General features: G+C 43.2%; 1 pseudogene; it reads left to right on the forward strand.

Moving 5' to 3' along the window:
* Positions 1–1866: 1866 nt before the first annotated feature.
* Positions 1867–5989, forward strand: LOC118575897 (annotated as a pseudogene).
* The last annotated feature ends 2860 nt before the right edge of the window (positions 5990–8849 follow it).

Raw genomic sequence — 8849 nt, forward strand, 5'->3', positions numbered from 1 at the left:
CCAACTTTGTTCATGTTCCTGGTTGACCCTCCCATTTAGGTATGTTCTCATCCCACAGTCTTTGCCCCCTGACACCCTCCACACCCAGGCTGTTCATGTAGATCTCATCCACTTCTCCTTTGCAGGGTCTTGATCTCATGACACAAGAGATCACTTCCTAAATATAATACCAGTAGCACAGTCACTGAGAGCAACAATTCATACGTGGGAACTCTTGAAACTGAGAAGCTTTAGTATGACAAAGGACACTTGTCAGAATGGCTAAAATCAAAAACACTGAAGAAAGCACATGTTGGAGAAGATGTGGAAGAAGGGGAACACTTCTCCTCTGTTGGTGTGAAGGTAAACTTGTACAGCCACTCTGGAAATCACTATAGCAGTTTCTCAGAAAATTGGGACTAAGTCTTCCTCAAGGCCCAGTTATACCACTCTTGGGCATATACCCAAAGAATGCTCAATCTTACCTCAAGGACATATGCTCATCTATGTTCATAACAGCATTATTTGTAATAGCCAGAACCTGGAAACAACCTAGATACCCCTCAACTGAAGAGTGGATAAAGAAAACATGGCACATATACAAAATGGACTACTAGTCAGCAGTAAAAAAAAAAAAAAAGATAATATGAAATTTGCAAGCAAACGCATGGAACTAGGAAATTATATGAAAGGGAGGAGGCAAGACCATTAATGAAAGTGTGTGGAGCCATCCCAGGGAATGTGAGCCTGGAGGAAAGAAGATTGCCACTTTCAGAGTTGCAGCCTGGCTCTGCTTCTTGACCACCATACATGAATTCATCCATGCAGATCTCCAAGCTGTGAACACTGAGACCCCTGACAGGGTAAGGAAGCACCTCTTTCCCCATCATGTTAATGGGAGGATTTAGTGTAAAACCCTGAGAAGAGGAAATAGTGGCTGAGTAGGAATGGACACCATCCCTATTTTATTTAAGATGAACTGCAATAAGCAAAATACACTTGTGGTGGGTTTTGTTGGTTCCCAACTTAGCAAGAGGTGGAATTAACTAAAACTCTAAACTAGGGGTCACAACAGTGAGAAGTGTTTTGCTTCATTTGCTGTAGGTAGATCTATTTCAAGGACACTCTTAGAAGTAAAAAGAAACAAACATCTAATCCAGGGCTCTAGGCCTGAAGACACACACACCTTTAATCCAGATCTTGAGATTGGAAGACACACCCTAAATTGGGCCACACCCTCTGCCGGAAGCCTATGAAAGGACATGGAAGCAGGGATCTCTTGCTATTTGCCTGCTTGCCCCCACCTTGCAAGTCCATTTCTTCTCTGGAAATAGAGAATATTTGGAACATCAGCAAACACTGAAGACCAGCGGACACATCCAATATGCTAGACTGAGTAAGTACTGGAATCTTGGTCTTTCCCTTCAGAGGTAATGTGGGATGAGCAGGACTGCAGCCCAAAGTCATTATGATAAATCCCCTTTGATGAAATAGAGAGAGAGTCCTTGTATATATTCTGTTCCTCTAGAGAACCCAAGTGCAACATTTTGGATATGAATTAATAGAATGAATGATCAAAACTATTCAAAAGCTATGTATGATTGTCAAAGCAAGTTACCTGTTGACCTAAGATTCAATCTCAAAAATAAGGGAGTGGTGAATGTGGATCTAGTAGCCTAGACTGTGTTCTCTGAAATTAGCATTGAAATCTGGATAGAAAATATAAGAGACACAAGTTTCCAGCCTCGTAGAAGAGGGCACAGATGAGAAACAAACACTGAAAATCAAATCCTGTCTGTTATTGTGTCTCACAGGGTGAAGAGGAAACAGTTACCAGTTCTTCATTTTGGATCCAGTGGAACCTTCAAAGCACTACCTGCAGGAGAAATGACAAGAGCTGAGATAGCCCAGAGATGGGACCACACAGAAATCAGTGTTCAGGATTTCTCCTACAGGTGGACCATCAGCAACTTCCCTGTTATCTCTGAGGAAATGCTGCAAAGCATTAGAAGCCCAACTTTCTCAATAGGAGCCCATGACAAATGGTGTTTGAGAGTAAACCCAAATGGAGTGGATGAAGAAAGTACAGGTCACCTGTCAGTTTACCTAGTGTTGCTCAGCTGTCTAAAGAGTCATATTTGGGCAAAGTTCCAGTTCTGGATCATAAATGACGAAGGAGAGAAAACGAAAGTCAAGAAGAGCCCAAGAGCCTTTATGTTCGTGCCAGGTCAGGACTGGGGTTACAAACAATTCATTCTTCGAGATTTTCTCTTGTACCACCCATTTTGGCTTCTCCCAGAGGACCAGCTCACCCTGGTCTGCAAGGTGAGTGTGGTCTAGGGCTCTTTGAGCCTCTCTGACCAGAACAAGAAGCTGGGAATTCTGGTTCCCAGATGCACATTGGCAGATGACCTAGGAGAGCTGTGGAAAAATTCCCGATTCACGGACTGTTGCCTAGTGGTAGCTGGCCAGGAATTCTGGGCTGACAAGGCCATCTTAGCAGCTCGCTCTCTGGTTTTCAGAGCCATGTTTCAACATGACATGGAGGAGAGCAGAAAGAATTGTGTTGAGATCCCTGACCTGGAGCCACAAGTCTTCAAGTAAATGTTGGACTTCATTTACACGGGAACAGCACCAGACTTGGACAGCATGGCAGCTGCTGTGCTGGCAGCTGCTGAAAAGTATGGCCTGGAGCGTTTGAAGATCATGTGTGAGGATACCCTCTGCAGGGACCTCTCTGTGGAGAATGCTGCCCACACTCTCTTCCTGGCTGACCTCCACAGCTCAGGGCAGCTGAAAACCCAGACACTGGATTTCATTACAGCCCATGCTTCTGAGGTCTCTGAAACCTCAGACTGAAAGACAATGGTGGGCTCATATCCCCACTTAGTGGTTGAAGCTTATGGTTCCATGTCAGCTCGGTGTCCTTTCCTGGAGAACCCTATTAAATGCTTCAAGTGATCCTAGGACTTGGCAAACCTTGTCCTACACTTCTCTCCCAGAAGCAGCAGTCATGGTGTTACCACTGATACCTACACAGCCTCTACTATGTTGTTATACTGGTGTGATTTTTGTCTAAGGAGTTAGGATCTGAAATTCATTTTAACTGCTGACAAAAAGCATGTTACAACAGGGCTTCTTTGGAGAAACCTATCTGGATTGGACTGATCAGAAGATATGGTCAAGGACTCAGAAAGGAGAAAACGAACATGAATGTTTGATTACAAGAGAAGCAAAGAGAAGGAAGAAAGTTTTTCTCCAAACTCTGTGTTTGGGACAGGACAGATGACTCAGTTGGCAAAAGCAATTGTTGCTCTTGCAGGGGACCTTTTGTTCAGTCCTCCTCTTTTCTCCATGGGCACATCCATCTCAAATATATAAAATACCCAAATAAAATATCAAATGAATAAAAAGTGTAAAATCAGCTTATGGATTCCAGTGGTGTTTCATGTTGAAGATGGCCATTTTAGTCCATCTAGCTGTGCTCAGCTGTAGAAGTTGGTGCAGTGTCTTCACACACACACACACACACACACACACACACACACACACACACAAATCAATGAGACACTATCTAATGAATTCTGTTAAACTCAGAGATTGGTGGCTAGTCCAAGGGACATCAGTTGGGATTTCTCCAACAGTTGTTGAGAGCAGTTCCTGAGATTCATAGCCAAACACTGAGCACAACTCAGTGAACCTCAAGGAAGAGGGGAAGGCAGAGGTGTAGGAGGCATCAAAGACACAAGGGGTACAGAAATCACAGGGTCAACTAAACAGGGTTCATAGGGGCTCACAGACACTGAAGAGGCAATCAGAAAGCCTTCATGGGTCTGTACTAAGTCCTCTGTGTACATACTGTGCTTGTTTAGCTCAGGGGCTTTGGGGGAGTCCATGGCCCTTCTGCAGCAAGGTTCTTTGCCCCAACAAGGTTCCCTGACTCTTTGGACTGTTGACCAACACTAACTAAACTGACAGGTAATCTTTGCTTTGCTCACCAATCATTTCACGCTTTTTTCTCTTTGTCATTGGACCCTGGTGAAAAAATTCAGCCAAGTCCCTCCATCACCAAAATTAGTCTGCAACACTCTCACCAACTCTCAGAAAACCCTTAGCCTTGTGTTTTTGGAGTCATAAAAACCTCACTTCTCCTATGTTCCTGGCTGTTCTCTCAGTCCAAGCATTAGGGAGAAAACCTACTATGGCATGTAATGAAGCTAATTTAATTTGACTCAAATATTTTGACACAATTAATATTGAGAGGAATAAATAGTCTTGCTATTCATTAAATTAATGTTAAAGGTAACCTTCCAATGTCATTTGTTTCAGATTAAAAGTATGGTTACTGTGATTCTAGAGAAATTAATGAACCAGGAATGATGTGAAAGTCTAAGGCATTGATCAGAGTAGTCTGAAGGGAGAGGCTGACTCAACTCTGCTAGTCTGAGGTCTGACTTGGTCCAGAGAGCAACTTCTAGGAGAGCCAGACATGCAGAGTGGAAAACAATTAAAAATGAAAGAAAGAAATAGGAAGGAAATCATGATTACCTCTGAATTCCTGCTAAAATATTCCAGATGCCAATGATTTAGAAAGGAACTAGTCTTTCAGAGCTGTTCCATCCTCTTTAAGAAAGTAACTGTGATGGTATGGAGAAATGGTTCAGCAGTCAAAGGTGCTGAGCACCTTTCCAGAAGCCTGTCATCCAATTCAGTTCATTAAGAGGTCAGCTGACAACAGTCAGTAACTGCAGTTATCCAGTTATCCAGGAGCTCCAACAGCTTCTTTGGCCTCTGAGGTACCATATGCTCATGGTACACTGACCTGCCTGAGTAACATGGTCCAGATATTAGCAGGTCCCCATGGGTAAGCACAACTGTCTCCATGAAGGAAGTACCATTCAAGGTGTAAAACCCAGCACTTGTGTAAAAAAAAAAAAGTAACCCCTGTCACACCTAAAACAAAGGCTTAATCCCCCAAAGTTCATAGTTCTAGGAATATTTCTAAATGTTCAAACCTTGCTTGAATTACAGTAACATTTTTGGCTTCTGTATTGCCATTTTGGGCTAACGTCTAATTGACTGAAATTTTCAACCCAGAGTATGGGAATTTTGCTTAAAAGCCCAGGCTGAGAAAGGCTAGTTGCCGCACTAGAATCCCAAATACCTCATGTGTATGGCAGCTGGCTAAGAAAGACTTTCTATTTTCCTAAATCCATTTTCAAACTGTCTATTCTCTTCTCTTCTCTTCTCTTCTCTTCTCTTCTCTTCTCTTCTCTTCTCTTCTCTTCTCTTCTCTTTTTTTGCATCTCTTCTCTGTCTCTCTGTCTCTCTGTCTCTCTCTCTCTCTCTCGGTGTGTGTTTGTGTGTGTTTGTCTACAAGACTTTCTACACATTACTGTTAGTATTGTTTTACTGTATTGACTATTGGCTTTCTATGTTTTATAGACACCTCTTCTGCTTAAAACTTTGCCTTCTGCTCTTGGGAATCTGAATCACTCTGGCTGTGCCATGGCCCCAGAAAACCACCTACCTGAAATAAAAGCTACACTTGTTCCATTCCTGGTGTGAGAAACTATATGAAAAGATCTTGTACTTGAGACCCAGGCAGGAGATCCATGACCTGGAGCCGCAAGTCGTCAAGGCAATGATGGGCTTCATTTACACCGGAAAAGCACCAGACCTGGGCAGCATGTCAGCTGCTGTGCTGGCAGCTGCTGGCAAGTATGGCCTGGAGCGTTTGAAGGTCATGTGTGAGGATGCCCTCTGCAGGGACCTTCCTGTGGAGAATGCTGCCTTCACTCTCTACCTGGCTGACCTCCATAGCTCAGGGCAGCTGAAAACTCGGACACTGGATTTCATTACAGCTCATGCTTCTGAGGTCTCTGAGACCTCGGGATGGAAGGCAATGGTGGGTTCATATCCCCATTTAGTGGCTGAAGCATACTGTTACCTGGCTTCTGCTCACCTCCCTTTTTTGAGCCACTGTTTGAAACTCTTGAAGCAATCCTAGGACTTGGTCAGCTGTGACCTACACTTGTCTGCCAGAAGCACCAGGGTAGACTATGGGATGTGTGGAGCATTTCCAGTGGACCTGGGGAAAGATAGCATGGTGACTCAGCTTTTAATGCAGCTGTAAATGAGATGATTGTCAGGTTATGAAAAGGAAAGTGCGGAGCTATGTTGTACGCTACCCTTGTACTATACTGCTTTGATTTTTGACAATGATTTGGAAATTGGAATTCTTTTATTTGCTCACCCCAAGCAGGATGCAACAGGGTTTCTTTGGAGAAACCTGTCTGGATTAGACTAAGCAGAACATATGGTCAAGGGATCTTGAAAAACACAAACAGACATGAATATTTGATTACAAGAGTAGGGCAAGAGTATGAAGACATTTTTCTCTTACCTCAGTGTGTGAGACTGGAGAGATCACTCAGCTGGCAAAAGCAATTTTTGCTCTTGTAGAGGACCCTTGTTCAGTCCTCCTCTTCACTCAATGGGCACATCTATCTCTATAGACAATAACGACCCAAATAAAATATGAAATGAATGAAATTTTTAAAATCAGCTTGTAAATTCCAGTGATGTTTCTGTTTGAAGATGGCCATTTTAGCTTATCCTACTGTGCTCATCTTTGGAAATTTGTACAGTGTCTTCACTCACACACACACACACACACACACACACACACACACACACACACTCAAAGAGACAATATCTAATGCAGTCCTGTTACACTCAGAGATTGGTGCTTAATACAATGGACATCAGCTGAGATTTCTCCAACAGCTGTTGGGAGCAGAGACTGAGATCCACAGCCAAACATTAAGCAGAACTCAGTGAACCTCAAGGAAGAGGGGAGGACAGGATTCTAGGAGTCATCAAAGATAGAAGGGGAACAGAATTCACAGAGTCAACTAATTAGGACTCATAGGGGCTCAGAGACTGAAGAGGCAATCACAAGCGTGCTTGCATCTGTACTTAGTCCTGTGTGGTTGTTTAGCTCAGGGGATTTGTGGGAGTCCTAACCGGGGGAGTGTGATGAGTCCTGACCTGTTTGTATGATCTTGGGAACCTTTTCTTCCTTCTGGATTCTTTCTGGATCCTTAATATGAGGGTTTGGGGCCTACTATTATCACATTTTGTTTTGTTGTGTTCCTTTGATATCCCCACAAGACCTGTGCTTTTCTGTAGGGAAATAGAGGAGTAGTTCATCTCTGTGGAGTGGAGGGAGGGGAGTCTGTGGTCAGATGGGAGTTTATGAGAGAAGAAAAAATAAAAACAAAAAAAGGAAATAAAGAAAAATTGGAAAGACATTTGGGGAAGGAGTATTTGGACAGATCTGCAAATCAGCAAAGAATGTGAAAACCCCTGTCCCTTCAAATGCTGATGAAAGAGACCTTTATCAGAGGAGGAAGTCAATAATCAAGTAGGTAAGATGACCCTCAGTGTGGACAGTCAGACTTGTTATCTAGATATCCTCATTATTACCCAATGGGCCTATGTTCAAAGTAGCTATTGTATCTGAGATAGGGGTTATGCATGGAATCCACAACATGAGTATCCACTCATCAAGAATGACCTGGTTACAGCTACTGCTGAATGCCAGATCTGCCAAAACAGAAACCAACACAGAGCCCCGTAGATGTCACCATTCCCCAGTCTGACCAGCCAACAAGGTCATGAAGGATGAATACAATGGACTACTTCCTCTGTGGAATGGAAAACCCTATGTCCATCGTGGAGGAGATACTTATTCTAGTTATATATTTGCATTTTCTGCCTGTAATAATTTTACCAAAACTACCGCACAGGATCTATCAGAATGCCTTCTCAACTCTCATGGTATGCCACACAGTATAGCTTCTGACCAAGATTCTAAATTCTCAGAGAGAGGTGCGACTCTGGCCCACAATCATGCATTCCAATGGTTGTATCAGGTTCACAGACTTCCTGGAGCTGCTGTTATGAACTTTTGAAGAGAAAGTTACAGAGCCAATGAAGTGGTAGCAACGTGAAGGGTTGCTGTAGGATTAGTGAGGAGGCAGGTTTCTCCATAGCCCAGATCCATGAGTCCAGGCACCAGGTGGTGGAAAAGGAAATAGTACCACTCACTATCACCCCTGGAAACCTCTTGGCAAAAATTTTCTTCCTGTTCCCATGACCTTAATTTCTTCTGGCCTGGAAGGTTTGCTTCCAGTGTGATAGGTGGTGTGGGCAGCACTCCTGTTTGGATCCACAACAAACAGATCATTGAACCGGAAGCTCAGACTTCTTCCATGCCACTTTGAGCTTCTGATATCCTTAATCCAACAGGCCCAGAAGGAAATAACAGTGTCAGGTGTGGTGACTGCTCAAGAAAAACATCAGCAAATTGGTTTGTTTCACCACAATGGAGGTAAGAATGACTATGGCTGTCAGGCAAGAAATCCTTTATAACTCTTCATGGTGTCTCATTTTCCAATGACTAATGAGGATGGGAAACTGTAGCAGCCTAATCCAGGAAGATGACAAAAGGTACAGACACACCAGGAATGAAGAAACATACCACAACTCCATGAAAGGGACCAAGAAGTCTAGTGATATCCCACTGAAGGTAAGACCACCAACCCAAATATTTTGAGTCAGATTAAAGAAGCTTTATTTTCTGCCATAATGGGTTTTCTCCCTAATCCCAGGTTTGAGAGATTAGCCAGTAATATAGAAGAAGTGGGGTTTGTATAATCCAAAAAGATGCAAGGCTAAGTTTTTGCAACAGTTGGTAGGGTTCCAGAGGAATTTTGGTGATATAGGAACTTGACTGAACTTCTCTTCAGGAGGCAATGACTAGCAGAAATAGTGTTTGAGATTATGCATGACTGGTCGGTGAA

Source organism: Onychomys torridus, unplaced genomic scaffold (genome assembly GCF_903995425.1).
Source record: "Onychomys torridus unplaced genomic scaffold, mOncTor1.1, whole genome shotgun sequence".
In the NCBI taxonomy this organism is placed as follows: Eukaryota; Metazoa; Chordata; class Mammalia; order Rodentia; family Cricetidae; genus Onychomys; species Onychomys torridus.